Genomic DNA, 23,723 nt, shown 5'->3' with positions numbered 1-23,723 from the left:
GTCGCATAATGGTTAGAGCAGGGGTCAGCAAACTTTTTCAGCAGGGGGCCGGTCCACTGTCCCTCAGACCTTGTGGGGGGCCGGACTATTGGGGGGGGGAGAACGAATTCCTATGCCCCACAAATACCTCAGAGATGCAGTTTAAATAAAAGCACAATTCTACTCATGTAAAAACATGCTGATTCCCGGACCGTCCACGGGCCAAATTGAGAAGGCAATTGGGCTGCATCCGGCCCCCGGGCCTTAGTTTGCCTACCCATGGGTTAGAGTGTTAGACTAGGAGCTGGGAGATCAGCGTTCAAATCCTTGCTTGGCCGCAAAATAATAATAATAATAATAATAATAATAATAATAATAATAATAATAATAATACTCCGCCCATCTGGCTGGGTTTCTCCACTCTGGGTGGCTTCCAATGGAATATTAAAATACAATAACCTATTAAACATTAAAAACTTCCCTAAACAGGGCTGCCTTCAGATGTCTTTTAAAGATAGGATAGCTGCTTATTTCCTTGACATCTGAAGGGAGGGTGTTCCACAGGGCGGGTGCCACCACCGAGAAGGCCCTCTGCCTGGTTTCCTGTAACCTCACTTCTCGCAGGGAGGGAACCGGCAGAAGGCCCTCGCCACTGGACCTCAATGTCCGGGCTGAATGATGGGGGTGGAAACACTCCTTCAGGTATACAGGACCCAGGCCATTTAGGGCTTTCAAGGTCAGCACCAACACTGACGCGGACGCGGGTGGCAGTGTGGGTAAAACCTCAGTGCCTAGGACTTGCCGATCGTATGGTCGGCGGTTCGAATCCCCGCGGCGGGGTGAGCTCCCGTCTTCGGTCCCAGCTCCTGCCCACCTAGCAGTTCGAAAGCACCCTTAAGTGCAAGTAGATAAATAGGTACCGCTTTATAGCGGGAAGGTAAACGGCGTTTCCGTGTGTTGCGCTGGTGCTGGCTCGCCAGAGCAGCTTTGTCATGCTGGCCACGTGACCCAGAAGTGTCTCCGGACAGCGCTGGCTCCCGGCCTCTTAAGTGAGATGAGTGCACAACCCTAGAGTTGGACACAACTGGCCCGTACGGGCAGGTGTACCTTTACTTTTACCTTTACCAACACTTTGAATTGTGCTTGGAAACATACTGGGAGCCAATGTAGGTCTTTCAGGACTGGAGTTATGTGGTCTCGGCGGCCGCCCCCAGTCACCAGTCTAGCTGCCTCATTCTGGATTAGTTGTAGTTTCCGGGTCACCTTCAAAGGTAGCCCCATGTAGAGCACATTGCAGTAGTCCAAGCGGGAGATAACCAGAGCATGCACCACTCCGGCGAGATATTCTATGATTGATGACCTTTGGGCCATTCACTGACTCTCAGCTGGACCTACTTCACAGCGTTATTGTAGGGATGAAATGAGGAGAGGAGGAAGAAATGTGCCTGCCACCGTGAGCTCCTCAGAAAAAAATGGTGGGATTGAAATGCAAACAAACAAATGGTACCCCCAAATTTCCAACAGCAATCACACTCACTTCCCTCGGCATAACTTCTGTGAGCATGGAAAACAAATTTCACGTGACTTCAGAAATCGTGGCGGGGGGTGGATCTGAATACTTTCCACATTTCAGTTGTTGCCTTCTTCTTTTTTTAAAGGCTTTGGAGACTATGTAAATATCACATTAAATTAAACCCAAACACCCTGATCATATGCCTGACTGTTCCCTTCACCTTCCGCCTTTCCTTTTCTTTTTCCACGTCTGATTTCGCTTTTAGCCGAGATGGAAATTTCATTTTAATAGTTTGCCATTCGGTTGTTTGCCATCCAAAGCGGCAATGTTTTTCTTTGCCGCTCCGTGCAATTTTTTTGATTTTTTTTTATTGATGCTGTTTCATGATGCCTTTTGGCTTTTATTGTGGTTTATTGCTCCGTTCATGTGAGGGTGGTGGTGGTGGGAACTGCAATTGTCTCAGGGAAGGAGTCTGCAAAAGACCTCTGTCCGTTCACAATCGCCCACCACCCATCCTCGGAGCCCCCCTTTTAAAAACCCTCTTATCTGCCCTTCGACTTTGAGCACACTTTGTCCATAGGGAGAGCAGGGGCACCTTGAAAGAGAAGCTCACCCTGTCTAAAGGTTCTTGCCTGGGATAAACAAGGGAACTTTGCAGGAATGGAAAACTACAACGTCTCTCTACTCCCCAAAGCACGTTGCAGGCCTGGCTCAGAGCGGAGTGTGGAGCAGCCTGCCTTGTGCAGGCAGGTGTGTGTGTGTGTTCGTTCGGAGGGCGTGTTGCACGAAAACAAGGCAGGCCAGTCTGGTTTGACTGCTCCCCTCCCTTGGGCTGGGAGGAAAAGATCCAGACATGCAACCAAAACACTCCACAGTCAAACAAATAGGACTGGCTAATGAGCAAAAGTCATGCCAGACCCTTTCTTTCGTTTTGACAAGGAGAAATAGTCTCTTTCTCTCCCTGCACCACCTCAATACTGCACATTCTTCCTGCTACTTTCTTTTCTTGCAACCGTGCAATGGTGACTCAAAAGCTCTCAGGCGGGCCAAAGAAGCAGCCTCTGGATTCCGAGGAGTTCTCCCGACGTCGCAGCGAGACCTTGACTTGTGGCGAGGAAAAGCAGAACTTCTTCCCCTGGCACAGCCAGAACATCTGCGGCTCGCTGGGCAGAGAGTGTAAGACATCTACACACACACACACACACCAGCTCCCTTCCTCTCCCCTCCTATAACTTATTAAACTAAATAACGCGAGCTGGCATTTCAAAGAGTCAAATAAAATTCATGAGGACCGGCTGCCAGCTTCTCCGGGGGACGCTTCTGGGAGCAGCTGTTGAGATTTCCAAACTTTGCCCCTCTGCACATCCTCTCCCCCTTTGCTTCCAAATGTGCCCAGGAGACAGTCTGCGAGATTTATAAGCACCAGTTTCATTGGCCTGCTTTTTTTGTTCCTCGGAAAGGGTGTGTCGCACAAAGTCACGCCATTTGGATCGGATTAATTAATCTGGAACAGCTCCTCTTTTGCCCCCATTTCTGTGGTCATAGCAGCCTTGTGGTTTCGAAAACATCCCAATCCGAGGGAGAAAATAAGAAGAGCCTGCTAGATCACGGAACGGGATGGTTGGGATGCCAAGGGTCATCTAGCCCAACCCCCCTGCAACACAGGAATGGCAGCCAAAGAATCCCTGGCTGATGGCCATCGAACCTCAGCTTTAAAACTTCCAAGGAAGGAGAGTTCACCACCTCCCAAGGGAGTCTGTTCCTCGGATCAGGCCCATGGCCCATCTAGTCCGGCATCCTGGTCTCACAGTGTCCGACCACATACCTGTGGGAAACCTGCAAGCAGGATTCGAACACAAGAGTAATTCTCCCCTCCTGTGGTTTCATAAAATCATAGAATTGTAGACTTGGAAGGGAGCCAAGGCATGCAATGCTGGAATCTCAGTATGACTGATAGCATTACTATCCACCCCCATCGTTCAGCCCAGACACTGAGGTCCAGCTCCAAGGGCCTTCTGGCGGTTCCCTCCCTGTGAGAAGTGAGGGTACAGGGAACCAGGAAGAGGGCCTTCTCGGTGGTGGCACCCGCTCTGTGGAATCCGTTTCATAACCCAACCAAAATTAAATGCCCAGAGAGCTGCACGTTCTCTCGAGTCACTGGCTCGCTCATTCCAGTGGGATTATTGCATTTAGTAACTCTATCTAGGCCACAACACTTGGACGTTTATGGGGAAAGGTCTGTACCCACAACTAAGACACCACAAATATGCTTCATGGTCGCCAGAAGGGCAGAAATGCCCCGAAGGGGTTGGATTGGAGTGCAACTCGCATGGAGCGCATGAGAACCATGTCAAGTATAAAGGAGACATTATGGCTATGAAGTAGAGTTGGCTTTGAAAGAAAGAAAGTATGCCGCACATGGTTAATCTGTGGAGCTCTTTCCCACAAGAGGCAATTATGGCTGCCATCCTAGATGGCTTTATGAGAGGATTAGACAGATTCATGGAGGAGGAGAGGGCAATTCAAAGTGTTGGCCTGGCCTTTAAAGCCCTAAACGGCCTCGGTCCAGTAGACCTGAAGGAGTGTCTCCACTCCCATCGTTCTGCCCGGACACTGAGGTCCTGCTCCAAGGGTCTTCTGGCGGTTCCCTCACTGCGAGAAGCCAAATTACAAGGAACAAGGCAGAGGGCCTTCTCGGTAGTGGCACCCGCCCTGTGGAATACCCTCCCACCAGATGTCAAGGAAATAAACAGCTATCTGACTTCTAGAAGACATCTGAAGGCAGCCCTGTTTAGGGAAGTTTTTAATGCTTGATGTTTTATTGTGTTTTTAATATTCTGTTGGGAGCCGCCCAGAGTGGCTGGGGAAATCCAGCCAGATGGGTGGGGTATAAATAATAAATTGTTGTTGTTGCTGTTATCTGCACTGATGTAGATAACTGAGAACATACAATTGAGAGGAGGGGTCTACTTTACATATGGCTTAAAAGGGGGGTATGCTTTAGCTGAAAATTGCAGGGGGCTGGACTCAATGACTCTTGGGGTCCCTACAATTCTAGGATTTGTGAGAAAGTATATCCTCCAACTTTTCTCCAGTTAAAATAGGTCTAAAATAGGGGCATCCTATTCCATCATGATAACAATTTTATTATTTATATCCCGCCCATCTGACTGGTTTGCCCAGCCACTCTGGGCAGCTTACAACTTATATAGAGAAACATAATAAAACATTAAACATTATTTTTTTAAAAAACACCCCTTCTAAATATTGCTTAGTTCCTTGTCTCCTTAGCTCAGGGGCCCCCTAACTCCATACGCTCCAAAAATTTCTCCGGTGAAAATAGAGACGTCCGAAGGAAAAGTGGGACATTCCAGGATCAAATTGGAAACCAGGACAGCTTCTGCAAATCTGGGATTGTCCCTGGAAAACAGGGGCACTTGGAGGGTCTGAGAAAGAGCCCTAAATCCAGGGCTGTCAACCAGTGACAAGTTTTGTCAGCGGGCTGATCATTTGCCAGTGAAGTGATGGCTCAATTAATTAATCTGTTAAATCAAAATGAATGTGCAGGTTAGCCAAATTCCATGCAGGTTACCTTGCAATATGAAGCAGTAAATGATGCTTCGTGCTCTGTTTACGTCCTTGATCAAGTAACAGACCTGAATCAAAAGAAGCTCAATGGACTAAACTGAAAAAATTAAATAAACTGTTGGGGCTGATTTTACTTGGGGGAATTGATGATTGTTTTTCCTTTGCTGACTTTTCTTCACCGGAAAGCCACAGTTTGGTTTACAACATAGAAACATAATTACAAATGTAAAATACCAGTAGATAACGCAATATTCATAAAATGTAATTTTAAAAGTTACTTGGATAAAACTAATGATCATATCACAGAAATATTGCTTTTATTTATTTATTTAACCAGGTTTCTCTATCACTGAATCATCAAAAGTTTTAAGTGGTTTACAAAAAAATATAAAACTTGCATTAAATTTACTGATAAAAGCTAGATGTTAAAAAAAAGTTAGGCTTAATTTTTAGGGAGGGGAATCTGTGGTTTAAAATATACATTATAAAATAAAATTTATTATATATATATATATATATATATATATATATATATATATATATTAAATTCCAGTTCAGATTTACATATTTGGTTAAAAAAAAAAAAAAAGAGAAAGGTTTTGGTCGGCTCCAAAACCAGTACTGCTTCCGATATTTTTTATTTTGCCTTCAAGCTTATGAGCAACTTTAAGAGCCGGTATAAAACTTTAAAGGCTGCAGAGATATTCTGTAAAAATATACATAAATAACTCAGTTCTCAGCCCTGCCAATTAAAATGAGCCTCTCCCCTGATGATCTTCTAGAGTTTTAGCTGATTAGTGATCAAACTGACTGAGGCTTGCAAGTTTAGCTAATGTTTATTATTATTATTATTAAATAATAAGAAGCATGCTAGATCAGACCAACAGCCCATTAAATGCAGTATCTTGTCTTCTGCAAAGTCCAGAAGCCATGCATAAAACCAACAGCCAGCTCTCTTTCTTGTGATCACCAGTAACTGGAATTCAGAGGCATGTGCATCATTGGTCTTACTCAAAGTAGACCCACTGAAATGAACAGAGGTGACAAACTGAGGTCCATTAATTCCTAGGCAGAAGAGAACACAGTCAAATACAGCCCATAATATCCCAAATGGTGGAGGTGGTACACAGCCCCCATGCCTTTCTCATCCACGAATTTGTCTAATGATCTAATCTGCTTTTAATAGCACAATTAAGTGGAACGTTTACCTCCTCGAGGTCTCTGGGAATTATTAAATGGCAAGACCGAGGGGACCGGCTGGCACCCCAATTGCCACAGCGAGAACGATGGTTGTAAAAACCAGAAATATCGTCGCACAATGAACATTAAATTCTGGTTCCTGAAAACGGCCTGAAATAGTGCTAAATTGAGCCTTTTGGCAAGTTTTCCTAATGAACCTAGAACCTATGTTTTTTTCCCTACCATGGAGTCATCTGCGGTACGTAATCGATATTGTTGCAATTAGTTGCGTACGTGGAACTCATAAAATGCAAATAAATAAGCAGAAGGAGAAATGACTGCTCCAGACACTGAACTGTATCAGACAATGTTTCTAATACCAGTTACTGGAAATAAAAGCATGCTCGGATCGTGCCGGATTTACATATAAGCTAAACAAGCTATAGCTCAGGGCCCCACTCCCTTGGGGGCCCCCCAAAAAATTAAAGGGGAAAAACCTGGATGTACATTTCCAAAATATAAGATAAAAAACAAATAAAATAAAACCTACATGCAGCAACTGTGTTTTGTGTTGTGTGGGCCCCGCCTGCTAGCCTGCTCCCTAAAATATCACTGCTTTGCTCATTTCTATATACAGCGGTACCTTGGTTCTCAAACTTAATCTGTTCTGGAAGTCCGTTCCAAAACCAACGCGTTCCGAAACCAAGGCGCGCTTTCCCATAGAAGGTAATGCAAATAGGGTTAATCCGTTCCAGACTTTTAAAAACAACCCCTAAAACAGCAATCGAAAATTTATTTTGCTATCTAATGGGACCACTGATCCATAAAATGAAAGCAATGATCAGTGTACTGTACTATAAAATTAATAATAATAATAATAATAATAATAATAATAATAATAATAATAATAATTTATTTATATCCCGCCCATCTGGTTGGGCTTCGCCAGCCACTCTGGGCGGCTTTCAACAAAATATTAAAATACAGTAATGCATCAAACATTAAAAGCTTCCCTAAACAGGGCTGCCTTCAGATGCCTTCTAATAAACAAATAATAAAATTAAATAAATAAATAAATAAATAAATAAATAAATAGTAAAATAAATGAATAAATAAATATCATTGTAGATGATAAAAATGAAAATGATTTTTTCCCCCTTGCCTGCATTGATGATAGTCATTGTTTGGATGGGGGGGGGCTTTTATCCATATCAAGGGCCCCATGACCTTCAGTAGCTTAGGGCCTCATCAAACCTAAATCTGGCCCTGCTTCAGACAGCAGAAGCTATCAAGGTGGCACACCCATGGGTGCCCTGCCTGATTGCCACCTCCGCCGGTGTTGGAGAAGCACCACTGCCAGTGGCACCGATTTTGGGGATGATCACGGCCCATTTGGAGCAAGATCTGCTTGGCCACTGTGACGACAGGATGCATGTTTAGATGGGCAGTGGACCTGATCCGGAAATGATCTTTTCCTGTGCTGAGTCAAGGCTGGCGTAAGTCCCCCCCCCAAAGGGGGCACGGAAGAGGCAGGACTAGAGAGGGGGACAGAGGTCGGATCCTAAGCCCATTCAGGAGAGTTGCAGAGCTGAGCAGTATTTTGAAGTTTTTATTTTCTGTCTGCCAGGCTTAGTAGCCCCATCGGTGACTGGGGTTTGGATCTGGTGTAAATTTACGCCGGCTTAATTTACGACACTTTGCTCTATGCCCCTTTCTTGTGCACAGGGATCGCTCGCTTACAATCAGTGTGCTTACTCCGAGTAGGGCTGACACTGCATACGACCTGCAGTCATGAATAAATATGCCACCAAGTATTAAAAGTTAAATTCCAGTTTATAGCATAAGTATGATTAGGATAGAGCTACTATATAAATCCTGTATGTATGTATGTATGTATTTAAAAAAGGAATATTACTTATTTTTACTTTTCATTTAATATAATTCATACATTTTATTCATTCTAAACCCTCCAAGAGGTAAAAAGAATTACGATGGAATTTGATATGCATTTAGGCCCTCAAAACTCTTACGATAGCTCTCCGGCAATCGGTTTAGGGGATTTTCATTGCCGAGGTGAAAAACCGGGTTCAAGAAGATGTCCCAGGAGATTGCTGCCTGTAGTTTATGTGGTTAGGCTGAACGCCGACTGTTGAGATAAATGTGCCTCGAGAGATGCTCTCTATTTAAGAAAGCCCAGATTTTGCATTCAGGTCCATGCTCTTGAAATCTCAGTAGTTAACATCTGGCAAAACACTCTCTGCAGCCGAGGAAATACTTAGCCCTACCGCCTTGCAGAGAACTCCCCCCGACCCGAAAGGACCCTATAGCAAATACAAAGTCACTGCTGCCTTGTTTTTATTGATAATTGTATTCAGCTAAGATGCCTCCATCATCTGCAACAGAAGAAGGGAGCTGAAATATCACCATGGTTTGCTTAGGGAAATATCAAATACTGTATAATTGAAGCATTCTGTTTTAGTGGTACGGGGCAAGTTTAAGAATGCAATGATTGGAAATGGAAATCTGTCGTATCCTGAATCAAATCCATTGATCCATCTTAGTCCAAAACTGTCTGCTTTGATTGACAGTGTTTCTCCAGTGGGGCTTTCCCAAATTTGCCACCTGAGTTTGTACGTGTCTGTGGTCTGTGTGCGGATGTGTGCGTTGCTATTATAAACCTTGCAGACTTGGGACACATAAATGCTAACCATAAATAATAACCAGACATATCACAGCCATCCATAGTCTTCTTTTAAGCCTGCATTTCTAAAGGGTCTCCAAAGTTGTGGACTTACTCGAGAGTAAGGCTCTTTAAGCTCAGCATCACTTCCCTCGCCCCACAAAATCAGAACAGAAGCAGGAAGCACATTTTCTCTTTGGTTAACTATTTGCTTCTGGAATAATAATAAGAATAAGAATAAAGAAATGTCTAGTAGCTCTTTATAGACCAACTAAGTTTGTTCTGGGTATGAGCTTTCATGTGCATGCACACTTCTTCAGATACACTGAAACAGAAGTCACCAGACCCTTATATATAGTGGGAGGGTGGGGTTTTAGGAGATGGGTGATTGACTCAGTGGGTATGGTCAACCTGTTGATGACTGTTAAGGACTGCAATTAGTCCTACAGGAAAAAGCAAGGGATAGTATGCAGATGATTAGCATATGTAATGAGACAGGAATCCAATATCTCTATTCAGACCAGGCCTCTCCATAGTTTTCAGTTTAGAGATAAGTTGTAATTCAGCAACTTCTCCTTCAAGTCTGTTTCTGAAATTCTTTTGTAATAAGACAGCTGCTTGGAGATCCTGTATTGAATGTCCTGGGAGACTGAAGTGTTCTCCTACTGGCTTCTCTGTCTTGCGATTCCTGATGTCAGATTTATGTCCACTTATCCTTTGGCGTAGGGTTTGTCCTGTTTGTCCAATATAGAGAGCTGAAGGGCACTGCTGGCATTTGATGGCATACACAATGTTAGAAGGTGAGCAATTATTTGCCTCTGTTGAGAGAGGCAGTGTGGTGTAGTGGTTAGATTTGTTGGACTAAGGGCTGGGAGATACCAGTGCCAGGGCCATGAAGCTCGCTGGGTGTCACCGTGGGCGCCAGTCTCCACCTTTCAGCCTGTCCTACCTTGTCAGGCTGTTGTGGGGATTAAATGAGGAGGGGAACAAGGCACGTATTTCCACCTTGAGCTCCTTGTGGGGGAGGGGAGAGAAGAGGATATAAATGCAATATATACATGAAATAATAAATGAATAAGTCTCTGAGAATCATGAAATGGCAAGGAAATTCCTCCCTGGCACAACTGGCCTCTGTGCCAGTTATTGCAGGAAAGAAAGAAAGAAAGAAAGAAAGAAAGAAAGAAAGAAAGAAAGAAAGAAAACAAGGAAGTAAATAAATCAAATTGGAAATGTATTTCACCACACACTGGATAAGAAAATTTGGGATGGGATGAATCAAGGGTGTATTTCAAAAGAGGACTTGCTTAATCGGTTATCAATTGATTACGCATTTTACGAGGGGAGGGGGAAGTCCCTGCTGGCTTCAATAATTTGAATGTGAAGATACCCTTAATGATCAGAGAGTAAATGGGATTTGGTCCTCCCTCGGCTCAATTGATACATAGTGATTAACTGTGGCACAGAATTCAAAGCGGAACGATCAAAGTTTTATTCAACTATAATATATGGTACGTACATCATTATCTGTCTCGAAATAATGTCCAGCAAAATAGGACATTGTGCGGGGGAGAAGCATTATGGGATCAGAGTTGTGCAAGAACTTCATGAAGGAATTTCCCTTAGAGAAAAGCCATTGTGGGATGCTTTGCAAATTTGCATTTCGCACCGCATGAATTGGATAAAATATACAGAGAGCGCTTTAATAAACCCTGGTGGTACAACTGTTTGCTTGCAGTTTCCCTACACATCTGTAGAACGGACCACAATATTATTGAGTTTAGAAATTAGCATGTTTATTCCAAAGTCCCGCTGAGTTCGATAGGACTTACTCTCAGATCGGTGTGAGTAGGATTGCAGTTGAAAGGAAAATAAAATTAATGAGACTGTGGGTTTTCTTGTCAGATCTATTGGCTGGGTTATTTAGATTTATTAGGCAGAGCACAACTCCTTTACTGATTCCCCAAGCTTCAGGCAGCGACCAAGATATTCGTTGCAAAGAATCGGTGTTGCAGTACATCTCCATCTGTCAAAGTGTGGCACGTCACGCAAATGTCAAAACTTAGCAGAAATAATTTAACTCAAAGAAAGAAGACAAGAGAAGATACAGTTTTGCCAATACATCTCATGTTTATTCATTGAGCTCTGGAAAACTAGCCATTGTATTTTGATATTTCCAACACATTTCTGTTATAATTTCTAAATGCTGCGTTTTCCACTTTAATATTCCGGATTTATTTTCTTTTATTGATTTATGAACAAAGGGCAAACATAACAAAAACAGAAGAAGAAAGACAAAGAATCAGACGTTTAAACCACAAAGCGTCACAGTCTGAAACGGCACAAAGGTACAGGGAAGCTCCAAAGAAATAATAATATATTAACTCCTGCAAAGATTCCCTTCGCAAATAATAAAGATTTATAAAATAAAAGCATTCTCCACTGGTGTGAGTCCCATCATTATTGAGAATAAAGGTTCTATCTCGTCTTAAATGAGCTAGACCTTTGCATATGCTGGTAGAAACTCAGTATTTGCATATGGAATAAAATCATGCCATCAAGTTCTTTAGATACTTTCAGTTTCTGAGATATCTTTTCCAGAAGGGCAATTTGCCAAACCTTTGAATACCAGCGGTCCAAATTGTTAAGCTTAAATGTATTCCTACATTTGGCAAAAAAAACAGAGGGGGAAATGAAAGAGGAGGAAATGAGGCGTTGATGGAATATTCACCCTGGCGATATACCGTACTTTTCCGTGTATAAGACTATGTGCTTTTTTTACTCTGAAATAATGCTCAAAATCTGGGCTCATCTTATACACAGATAGTATCTCCCCCCCATTTTCTTAAACCGGAGTCCCCCAAAATAGGGGGTGTCTTATACATGGGGGGGGCATCTTATAGACAGGAAAATACGGCACTTAAAGCACAGAGCATTCAGGACAAATGGCTAGCCTCTAATAGCAGAAATTTATTTATATAAATCTGCCAACATCCTCCCAGATCGTAATACTCCATGTGGAACTTCACCCAAAATGGATCATTACCAAAGTTCAGTTGGAGAGATGGAGAGGACTGTTCCTTTCCTTCGTAGGAAAAACCAAAGGGTCATCCTGGATCAGGCCATTTGCCCACCTAATCCAGCATCTTCTGCCCAAGCAGATTCTCCGCCAGCAGGGTGTGGAGCCCCCAGAATGCCCTCTCCCCAATATTTGTGCTCAAACATTTGGCTTTCGGAGGTATACTGCCTCTGCAAATGGAAGTCCTTTAAAAAAAAAAAAAAAAAAGCCGTCACGCCTAATAAACAAAAGCTTTTAAGGGATTGTCGCCACGAAGCAGCCACAATTAGCTTCCTCACCTCTGAGGTAGCAAAGGGTTTTCTGGTTTAAAAAGCCTAACTTCCAGGAATGCTCAAACCACGCCTCTCGTTGCAGAAAGGCGTTTGTGACACATGCATGTTCTTAGGGGAAGAAAACGATGGGGTCTGTTCAGTGCCAGATTTACGTATAAGCTAAACAAGCTCTAGCTTAGGGCCCCACTCTCTTGGAGGTCCCCCCAAAAAATAAAGGAAGGGGAAAAAACCCTGGATGTACATTTCCAAGATAAAAGACAAATAAAATAAAACCTACATGTAGCAACAGTGTTTTGTGTTGTGTAGGCTCCTATGAGGTCCATAAATTACCATATAGCATGCATTCAAAACAAAAAACAGTAGCAATTTGTTGTTGACAAAGGACAGCTGGACATAGAAAGGGCCCCATGACCTTCAGTAGGTGAGGGCCTCATCAAACCTAAATCTGGCCCTGGGTCTGCTCATAGGAAGGATTCTGTTTGGAGATGCAAAGTTCTACATGTATTAAGTCCTAAATTCAGCACCCAGGTTATCCCCTGCAGTGATCCTAAGGTCTGTCCCCTGCCCAAGGGCTATAGGATCTGGGGTGGGAACATTTGCATCCCTGCAAGAAGCTCTGAAGGTGTACAGATCTTCTCTATCCCAGCTTTAGACACTCAGCACCGGGTTAAGCAATGATGGATGTATCTAAATCAGCCAGTCCACTCGTTTAAATGATCTAAAACACTGGTTACCAAATTGGGTGGTACCACTTGCGGGGGGGGGGGGGGAGTTACCTAGGTGATGTTAAGAGGCACGGGGGGGGGGCGGTCCTGGAGGTATAAATGACTATCAGAAAAGTTGGATCATCAATTTTGTTGAATTAAACAAATTAGTTTTAATTGGATTTTGGATAACCGTGCAATTAATTGTTACTGTTTTTGAATTGTATTGCTTAGTGAGTTGTGCAAACTGCTATTCTGAATAATGCCTTTTATAGAGTTGGGTAAGGGGCACGAGGAGATGAGCTTATGGGAACAAGGGGCCTGGAAAAGTTTGGGCTGCATCATACGAAGGAACACATTATGATGCTTTTGCAAAAGTTCAGCTTTAGTGCATCGCCCAGCTCAAAACAATTCTGCCGTCACTGGTATTATAGACTAGAATGCTGTTTTGGAGATCAATTGGAGGCTTGCTCTCAGCTAATTATTTAAGTGCATCTGTAGTCCAGGCAAGGAGCAGAAAAACAAACCCTAGCAGCTTGGTTACATGTATTGCTGATGCTATAAAACCTGAAGACACATAATATTAAAAAAAATAAAAATCATACGGCCATGTGATGTTTATGTACATTAAGCAAGCAAGCAAGCAGGCAGGCAGTTAAAAACTGAACATCAGGGAGATAAGATCTTGGGACACCTCATGCAGTCTGCTGTGAATTATACCGACGCTTGGGAACAAACAAATAAGAAAGGTAGTAGCAGGAGAAAATTATATGTCAGACCTGGAAATAGCACAGGGGCTGTACAGAAAGCCGCCACCCAGCCTCAAACTTTTTTAATAGAAGAAGAAGAGGAGGAGGAAAAAGAAGAAGGCTAGATCGATTGCAACATAAGGCTGAAGTGCTCACTAACTGGACAAATAGCAGGAAACAGGGCCCTTCCTAATGTGCAAACAATCCACATTTTGGCTAGGATGCTCAAGAGGCAGCTAGTACAAATCTGGCGGTGCAATAGTTACGTTGTTTTGACATATTGAGGGATGAAGGGGGATAACAAGGGTGGATGCCCTTGTTTGCATTTTATGGGCTCATGCGAAGAAGAAAAAGAGGAAACGTTCAATTTAATAATAATAATAAAAAACCCGACACCATTAAAATGTAGCCCATAATATTCACCATTGCTAGGACAAAAGCAGATGGGTTTTATATCCACCAGATAATATGCATGGAATATGCCCACTCTGTTCTTAATCTGGGTTAATCAGTCAGGAATGACTATCGGTTTCACATATGCATACACATTCCTTATTATATATCTTTGGATAATTATCACCAGTGCTTTTCTTCTAGAAAAAATGGTACTGGTACTCGCCATTACAGTCAGTGCCACATTTTTAACCAGTGCTTCTCTTCCAGATATAACGGTGCGAGTACTGCATACCTTTGAGTATCCGCAGAAATAATAATAACAGTAATAATAATAATAATAATAATAATAATAATAATACATGATCCGAAGACTCATGAGGCTACCTCATTGCAGATGCTAAACATGTCTTCTTGTCATAATCCAGGTGGGAGACTTCTGAGGAACCCCTTGTACATTGCCTTGGCTTCTAAAAGTGGGATATAAATCAAAGTTTTAAAATTTTAAAAAATGCATGGATTAAAATTCCAGAGATAATTTCCCATAAATATTTTTTGTGGTCTGAAAGTGATGAAAATCTCCTTTCCCTCTGTGCATCACATAAATCACTTTGAGGGTCTCTAAACCACAGTGGAGATGTGCTACAGGGCAACTTATCAAGCTCATTTATGAGCCCGTGCTCCCTGAACAGGTTAATGCTTCCCCTCCCTAAAATTGTTGCATTTGAAGATGTAATTGGGTTATTAAAATACGCATTCTTCTCTCGTTTTCGGGGGGGGGGAGAGTGAGGAACGTAGGTGGAGGTTAATTTTGAAAATAGGAAGGAGAAAAAGAAGAAGAAGAAACATATTAGAAGTTCCATTATGTCCTGCCATGGAAGGTAGGGTTGATTGCATGTAATGACAGCTGTCATGTTAACCCGTGGGCCTTGCTGTCACGCCTCCACCTCAGAGAGGGAAAGGTGTGCATCCGTCACAACCAAGGACAGGACAGCAGTCAACACAACACAAACATGCACCTGGTTTAATTTCCCGTGAGCTGTCCTCCTCCATTTGGAAGGGCTTCGCTTTCTTTTGGAACTGGACTCGTTCTGCTCCCTAGAACTGCACATTATTCTATTGTTGCTCCTGCCCTTAAACCATGTGGTGAAGAACCAGGAAGAAAACCGAGGAATAAATTCGGCAGCTTTCCTCCAGGGTCTTGGAGGTCAGCCTATCTAAGGCCAGTTCCTCTTGGACTGTGAGATCACTGAACAGCCTTCGTCGGGTTTGGGACGGCCGTAGAACCAAAAGTGCAGCCCAAACAAAACGGCTGCTAACTCTTCCCTGAATGCTCGAATATTTGCCAAGCAATATTCACCAAAGATTTCTGACAAGCAATGCTGTTTGCTAGCAGGGCATGGCCCAGCATTTAGCACTTGACAGCTGACAGCTTACGGGATTTCACATTTCATGCCTGCTAGTGCAATCTGCAAGACACCCACAAGGCTAGAGTTTCAAATTTTGAAAAGCTTCACATTCAGATTTCTAATGCCGGAGATTCCAATTTGGGACTTGATTGAAGTTTGGAGGTTTGCAAACACTTCTTTTGAGTTCCAGACAGTTGCATGATTTCTCTTGTTTGCCCCTCCCAATGTCCCGGCTCTCAGTTTTGGGGGGCACTGTGGCATGCAAAATGGACTGCATCAGTTATTCACCCGGAAATCATCAAGCTAAAGTTCTCCTCCCTCTGAACCATACAATTTGGGTGAGGGGAAACAAGAGAAGGTACAGTGGTACCTCGGGTTAAGAACTTAATTCATTCTGGAGGTCCGTTCTTAACCTGAAACTGTTCTTAACCTGAGGTACCACTTTAGCTAATGGGGCCTCCCATTGCTGCTGTGTGATTTCTGTTCTCATCCTGAAGCAAAGTTCTTAACCCAAGGTACTATTTCTGGGTTAGCGGAGTCTGTAACCTGAAGCGTCTGTAACCCGAGGTACCACTGTATCAAAATGGAAATTATTTGCAGTTGCAAAAGCATAACAGAATTGTTCCGTAAGAATCAATTGTGACTTTAAAATGTGTATTTCATAATCTGTGCTTCAGTCCCCTTAGGAAAAGATCCCGTGACAGGGCCCTCGTTACAAAATATCTGTGCCTTTTTGGTGATTTAGGCACCATCCTTCAGAGGACACTTCATTTGCTTAATTCCTCCAATCGAAAAAAACAAGTTTAGTGACAGGATGTCAGCTTATTTAAAGGGATGAATTTGAGTGTAAATCTGCTCCGAGAAGCAGCACTCCGGCTAGGCTCCTCCAAGGCATGTTGAAATCATTGGGATTTACTTCCAAGTAAACATGCTCACGTCTCAACGGCATCATCGAACGCTCCTGCGTTTAAGTCATTTGCTGGATCAGTAAAGCTTTGGGGAGGAGGGTTATTTTGAGGGTGTTTGCTGGGGTCCTGCAACATGCATTTTAACCTGACTGCTCATCGAACGGTCACTTAAGAGCACGACAATTAAACGGCTAAAATGTTTTGTGCCATCCCTGCACAGAGCTTTTCCAGGAAGGGAAACAGCAGGCTAACTTCTCCGAATGCGAGGCCAGGGAGTGGGCAGGCAGGAATGAGCCATTTGGCTGGGGAGCCAAGGCTCAAATATGCCCTTTTTAATTTCCATCCGATCAGAAATAGCAGCTCCAACCCAAATGCAAAGCAGATGCCCACTTGTTGATGTTGTTGTTGTTGTTGTTGTGGGTTTTTTCCTGCACGCAGGGCCAAGCCATCCCCGTTGGCCACAGTGGATGTCCGACACCCCATTCTCTCCTGATTGCTCTCAGATGAAACAAAAGCCCCTCCATTCACTTATATGGGAAAATCAGTGACTTATCCGGCAGGGTCCTGGGGTGAAAGCTAAATTCCCTCCTCAGCTGCATGAAGCAAAATCGATGGAGAGGGCAGGATCCACAGGGAGAGCTGGATGAAAATATATAGATGAACCAGCTGGAGACAGAACTAAGATTTTAAAATATAAGGGACCTTATTTATTGTATTTCAGGAGGGGTGGGTGGGCAAAATGGTCAGTTTCAGTTTCCTTCAGTTTCTCATTTTTTGCAAATGTTAAATTCAGTTCACCTTTCCATATCAGTTTTTATTTTTTTAAAAAAACACTTTTCAAAGTTTTCATAAATATTCATCGCTACTGCAAATATCTCCTAATATACACAATTTTGCATGCGGATCTGCCTAATAAACATATTTTTTGCAAAAACATTTCCCTCCAATACATTCTGCAGCAGCACGTAAGACTCAGACAGTTCTGCTGTTAGCTTCTGTGAGACAAGGATTGGAAATCTAAAGGGCAAATGCCAACATTAATTAATTAATTAATTAATTAACTAACTTTCTATACCGCCCTTCATCTGAAGATCACAGTGTAATTTACAATATAATGTAAAAGAGATGTGTTATAACAATGCATGAGGTAGAGTTCTCTCGAAACATCGAAACATCTCTTGAAACATCTAACCACTGCTGAGTAATTCAAGGGGAGACTGAACTCAGCTTGTTTGATAAAGAATAATATTCCTTCTTAAAGTTTATTAATGGCGGAGGTGAGTTTAGAGAGCCTCCAGTGATTCAGTCATCTTCATGGCAGTTTTATTTGAAAATATTAGTGACTTAGTTTGGGCTTTCAGGTGTATTGCAGACTTAATATTGTATGTAATTCTGTTGCACTGCATTGTGCCAGAGCTGTCCATGATTTTTCTCTTTTGCTACTATTGAAAAGAATGTTACGATTTCTTTAAGAAAAAAAAAACCCAGTAATGTATGCCTTTAATGCATACTTTGCCCCAGGATATGCATTTCCGTACACATTACTCGGCTGCAGAACTGCCTTGCAGAATTCAGAAAAGTGCAAATTTCGAAGGATACTTCCACTTTTCGGTTTGCTTATTATTCACAGAAAGTGCAAATTAGGTCGGTTTGCCTTTAAATGCAAAACCGAACTCAATTTCTCCCTCATCTCCAGTATGCATGGTGGGTGGTCGAATTCCATAGCCACCTATCGATCAAGGCTCCTGTCTATACCTTTTTACCCCATATACACTTTGGCTTTGCATTTATATTGTGCCTTTCCAGGGCTCTCAGTGTTGTTCATCTCGGTAAAACAATTCCCCCTCACAGTCAACTGTGTGAGGGCATTCAGTCTCGTGAGACCCATATTAAAAATGGCAGGTTCCGCTTTCAAAGTGGGGAATGGGGTGTAACAGAGATGGGGACCCTCCCAGATACTTAGAATCATAGAACCGTACAGTTGGGAGGGACCCTAAGCGTCATCTAGTCCAGCCCCACTGCAATGCAGGAATCTCAGCTAAAGCATCCCTGATGGAGATGACACCTTGCAGGGATATTTGCAAACACTGGGACTTCAAAGCATGCAATGGGAAAATGGCAAAATCAGATATTCCTCCCCATTCTTTTCTCTTTTGCACAGAGGGCATATTGCAAATAAACAAACAGCTGTTTCCTACCCAGATCCTTTTCTTGGGGCCTCTCTACCGAGGCTTTAAAAACATGGAAGCAGGTGCAATGTGTGTGTTTGTGTGCACTTGCTAAAAGACACTCGCTTTGCAGGGTTGATGGGCTTGGGGGGGGGGCAAGGGGAGGAATCTGGTCCCTTGAGAACAGCGCTTGAAACCCAGCTGGGAATTTGCAAAGGCGATTCATGGCTTCTTCCTCCTGCTCTGCAGTGCCCCCTCTGGCTACTTTAGGAACACTACCCTCTGACCTCTGAAGGGGAATGGCTCTGAAGAATAATACATTTCTTCCCCACTTAAAATCAGCCTATAGGGAGGAAATATTAGGCTGCGGGCAGACGATGACACACAGGGAGGACCGCAAATAGGAGGCGCACTCAAAGCCTTGAGGTCCATTTTACTTGGGGCCGCAGGCAGATATCCAAGTAAATAATTTCATCCAGTTTGGTCCATTATTTACAACACACATATGCATTTATATTCTTTTTGGCTCTGTATTGGCTGACATCCTGTCATCTAGTGGGTGGGAGCATGGTTCGCAATAATGAATTTGAAACGAGTTTTCATACTCCAAGGAAACACAATAGGAATTTTGTCTCCCCCTTCAAACTGCGATTGTGCTAAAGCATTAAGGTGGTCAATGTCAAACCGTTTGAACAGCCCATTCACTGCCTCAAACTCGAGAGATTTAAATTTCAGGAAAATATAGATTTTTATTTTCAGGAAAATAATGACTTGTAAATATAGTTGTTATCTATCTGCACACAAGCAAACAAATGCAAGGACAAATCGTCCCTCTGATTTATGGCTCTATTTGCAGACATCCACCAAAACATTGTGCCCTTTGCTCTGCAATTGACAAAATGAGATAAATCCATGTTCCTGAATTGCAGTTTTTCTTAAACTGCATTTAAAGTCTGGATTCTCTGCAAGACATTAATCGCTGGAAGGTGCATAACCCCCAAATCATACGTATTTCTTTCTTTCTCAAAGATCTGAGAGGATCTATGCAATATTTATACTGAGAATTAAACACACACACTGAAGTTACAGCTGAGTGTTTCAAACAATTTGCATGTCATTTAATCAGTTTCCCTAAGCAATTTGATTAGCCAGTGTGACTGTGCTGTGATTCAAACTTGGAGAGATTGTTGTAAACAAATTCCCATTCATAGTTTTTCGAGCTTCCTTGATTCTTTTCCCCTCCCCCTCCTGTCAAAGGGGGGGGGGAGTTTGAGAGAGAAAGAGTCACTGAGCTATTTATAGATCCTCCCACAATCTCATAACAATTAGAGGTTTATTATCATTAAATAAACAAATAATTGAGAACTCCGCTTGATAGGACGGCATGCTGGTTAGGCCCTGATACAGTGAAAGTCGGAAAGACATCTGCATCGTCATAAGTTCCAAAACAAGAACAACAACACCTTTGATCCTCAAAATTTGACAAACCGTCTTCCCCCTCCATGCCCCCTCCCAGGCCATGCAGAAATACATATATATATTTACAATCTATTTAGCTTGATAAAACCCAACAGGCCACACATGTTTCCAGGTCTAAAGTCTCCTTCAACAGTTAAAAAGAAGGGAGGCCTTTTCACACAAACACACAGGCAGTTCTGAAATGCTACAAAGCGAACAAATAATCCCCCCCCCCAAAAAAAAATTCCTAGCAATAATTTTCAATCTACAACATTAAAATAAAGGCTTTGCAGAGACTCTGGAGCACGCAGAACGATCCGCATTAAACTGCTCTCATTTCTAATCAAGGACAAGCTTTCGAGGCAGAAAACTGTTTTGACAGCCAGGGATTCCCAAACCCTGGTTTCATTTTACATTTGCTCCAGATGGAACCCCCCCCCAAACACACACAACTCCCCTTCAAAGCCAGAGATCTGCTATGACCCAGCCTGCAGGGCACAAGGGGGGTCTGGATCTCCCCTCCCCCGTCACCCAGCTGCCCACCCCACAGCTGCAACCCAGGCGTGGGTACTGCAAGGCCCGCTTGCGGTTCCACCATAAGCAAAGTGGGCTCCTTCTGAAACTTTTCCTCTTGCCTTCCCCACTGCAAAGGAGTGAAAGGAGCTGGTCCATTTGGGAGCCCCCGAAGGCCCACAATCTGAACAGGGGAAAGGGGGAAAAAGTGAAGCGTCTCAGAACCGAACCACCACGCTAGAATCCTTCAGAAAGATAAGCCGAGTGAGTCCTCCCAGCAAATTGAGTTTGATCAAGAGTCCTCGATTTATAGAAGAGCCAGTTGAAACGGAGGGGGAACCCCACAAAACTGAAAAACTTCTAGAAAAAGTATCTGGAACGGAAAAACAAAAACAAGAATCCACAAACAAGCCACGACCTTGTTTCTCCAGCAGCGAATCCTCCCCCTTCTCTGAAATCACAAGAGCCCAGAGGAGAGGTTTTCCAAAAAAGCAAAAAGGCAAGTCCCAGGTCTCTCTTGAAAGGAACGTTCCACAAACGCACTGTCGATAAATTTTAAAAAAAGACAAAGTATTTGCACGCACAAACACACGCAAAATTCCCCAGTAGAGCAAAGAGGAAAAACAAAACAAAACAAAAAACAAAAGTGTCTTATTTCTGAACGGGCTTCTCCTCCTTCTTCCTCGCTCTCAGCCCGAAAAACTGCAGGTCTGGGTCCCCCCCCCCTTCTTCCTTTTTCAGTTTTTTAAAAATACGAACCTTACTCCAATTCTTCACCCTTACCAGCGCCTGCGGCGCAACGAGGATTTCTCTTTGCCCTCCTCCTGCTCTCGTTTCTTTTTCTCCCCTTTCCTACTGAATATTGCTGGCGGCGATGGGGGGGGGGGGAGAGAGAGAAAGCAAAAAGTCAAAGCAACCCCCCCCCTTCATCAAAAGCTGCATATTATTATCACCATGTTTTGGGTCTCTCTCCCTCTCTCTCTCTTTCTCTCTCTGCTTAGGACCTGAAAAGCAAATGCAAAAGCCTTTGGAACGAGGGGGGGGGGGGTTGTTAAAGCTTTTTTTTTTTCTCTCCCCTTAAAGAGATGCTGGGATGGGGGGAGTGGGAACCGAAGCTGCGAAATGGAATTCGCCCCGGATCCCCGGATTTCTCTTATGTCACCGCCAAGCAAATTAGTTCTCAGAATTCCAGCGGGGGGAGGCGGGCAGGAGGGAGGAGGGGGGAGGAAAGCGAATAGAACTCTGCAACATTGTATTGAGGCCGATCCCTGACGTCACGGTAGGCAAGGTCCCCACGTGACTGCCAGAGAGGAGCCTACCATTGGCGACGGGGGGGCCCGGGGCCCGCACCTCCCTCCTGGCCCCTTCCCGCAAGCTTTTTCCCGGGGGTGTCCTTGGAGACCCTTTCCATTAGTCTCTCTACAAACTCGGGGGTGTTCTCGAGTGGGTTCCGGGCCCCCTTTGGCCCCTCCTGGCAGAAAGCCCTTCCCCAGGATCCTCCCCGGGCTGCCTGCGATGGTAGCGCCTGCCGCTCAAATTCCGAGAATTGAGCTGTGTTGATTCTTAGAACTGGGGTTCTTAGAAGTGGTGATGCAAGGAGTTTCTAGGAAAGCGCGGAGACCAGGTGATTCGCTCTCGCTCGCTGCTTTGCATTGCTGCCGCTGTCCGGGCTGCTGCTGCTGCTGCTGCCTGCGCCGTGCCTCGTTGGATGAGGATGATTAATAATAACCAGAATAATAACCATAATAATATTGAGAGAGCAATAACAATAGCAACGCAGCCAAGATGCTGGCGGCGACGGCGGCGGTGCCAGGGCTCCGTTGCGCGCTGCGCCTCTTTCATTTCCATCCATCCCATTGCCACCTTTTTTGTTGCCTGGAAATCGGGGGCTTTTTGAGCAAGGAGGGGGAGGTGGCTGGAGGGGGGGGAGGCTCTGGTCCCGTTCGGCGCTGCTGGTGCTTTTGCAAAGGGGGGGGGTCTGTTTCTCGCGTTGTATGTGTGTGTCCCCCTCTCTTTCCTTCTCCCTGGCGCGGCAGGTGGAAGGCAGGCGGGCGGGCGCGCAGAGGGCTCCCCCTGCTCTCCAATCGCCCAGAGCCACCAGGAGGGGGGAAAAGCCATGCTTGGCTCTTAAGCCTTGTCAGTCTCCCCGGCGGGGTTTGCTGCCTGCCTGCCTGCCTCTCCTGAGCTAGTCAATTTCTGCTTGCAGGGAGCAGAGAGGGTGGCTGTTTTGACGCTTGTCAGTTTCATTTTGGAAGGCGAGGAGGCGCGGGGCGTTTTGCCGAGGATCGTGGCTGTTGTGTCGGGATCGCGTGTTTCCTGGGCTGTTTTTTTGGAAGGGCTGCCCGTGGAAGGAAGCTGGCGGGGAGGAAGGGAGAGCGCAAGAGAGCCCTGGGGGAAGCTGAGCAGGGCGAGCCGAGCAGGGCACCTCTTTTCCTCGAGTCCTTTTTATGCACAGAGCCGGCGCCCGCCTTTGCTCGTGTTTGTCCCATCGTGACCGGCTCTTAATATTTTTTGGCCATGGAGGCATTTTTCAAATTTCCCCCACCCTCTTATTTTTATTTTCATTTTCAATCACTTTGCCAAACTGGGTCCCCCGAAACGTGTTTTGTTTTTTCCTTCTCCCGCCTCTAGTCTCTTTCCTTTCGGGCGCTCGATAACGCCAGCTCGCCTCGCTCGCCTGGCGCCGCTCCACCGACCAGGGCCTCGCGTGCGCGCGGGCGAAGCGCACAAGGGCAGCCGCGGAAGGGAAAGAAGCGGAGGAGGAGGAGGAGGGGACGGTTGTTTGTTTGTTCCACCGGGCGACCCAAATATAAATAAACAAGCACAAGTAAACATGCAACCGGCTGGCGCTCCGAAACCCACCAAAGCGTGTATATATAGGATTGCGCGCCGGGGTGAAGGGGTTTCCCCAACGGGGCTTACTCCCGAGGAAACATGCAGAGGATAGAAAACACGCACCCCCAAAATTCCCTTTTTGTCTTTTCTCGGGGGCAGACAAAAAGCCAGCTTACGACTGACTTATGTCCGGGCAACTCGCCCCCTAAAGAGATCGGCCGGGTCCCGACGCTTTGGGCACCTGCCGCGGCGCGTCTCCCGGGATCGGGGCCGGAGAGGGAGGGGGCGCCTCTCTGGCC

The 23,723-nt window shown here is 44.6% G+C and overlaps 1 protein-coding gene and 1 long non-coding RNA gene across 6 annotated transcripts in view; one reads left to right on the top strand and one right to left on the bottom strand.

Annotated features, from left to right (window-relative positions):
• Positions 1–23,723, top strand: part of BCL6 (BCL6 transcription repressor) — a 79,465-nt gene that overhangs the window by 22,291 nt on the left and 33,451 nt on the right. For 2 of the 5 annotated variants that reach the window (XM_081862410.1, XM_081862403.1), the window contains exon 1: positions 22,126–22,213. The exons of 1 other annotated variant lie outside the window; for it this stretch is intronic. The gene's annotated coding sequence lies outside the window, so the exon portion shown is untranslated. Of the gene's footprint in view, positions 1–22,125; positions 22,214–23,723 lie in introns of those variants that run through there. 2 more of the 5 variants (XM_081862409.1, XM_081862406.1) reach the window with 2 other exon arrangements.
• Positions 11,047–21,888, bottom strand: LOC309342362. Its single transcript, XR_014156725.1, has 2 exons — positions 21,008–21,888; positions 11,047–14,603 (listed from the first exon to the last, which is right to left on the bottom strand). It is a non-coding gene; the product is annotated as an uncharacterized lncRNA (long non-coding RNA).

This window comes from Podarcis erhardii (assembly GCF_964252035.2).
Source record: "Podarcis erhardii genome assembly, chromosome: 5".
In the NCBI taxonomy this organism is placed as follows: domain Eukaryota; kingdom Metazoa; phylum Chordata; class Lepidosauria; order Squamata; family Lacertidae; genus Podarcis; species Podarcis erhardii.
Note: the sequence above shows the minus strand (reverse complement) of the source record. Positions and strands in the feature narration are given on the sequence as shown.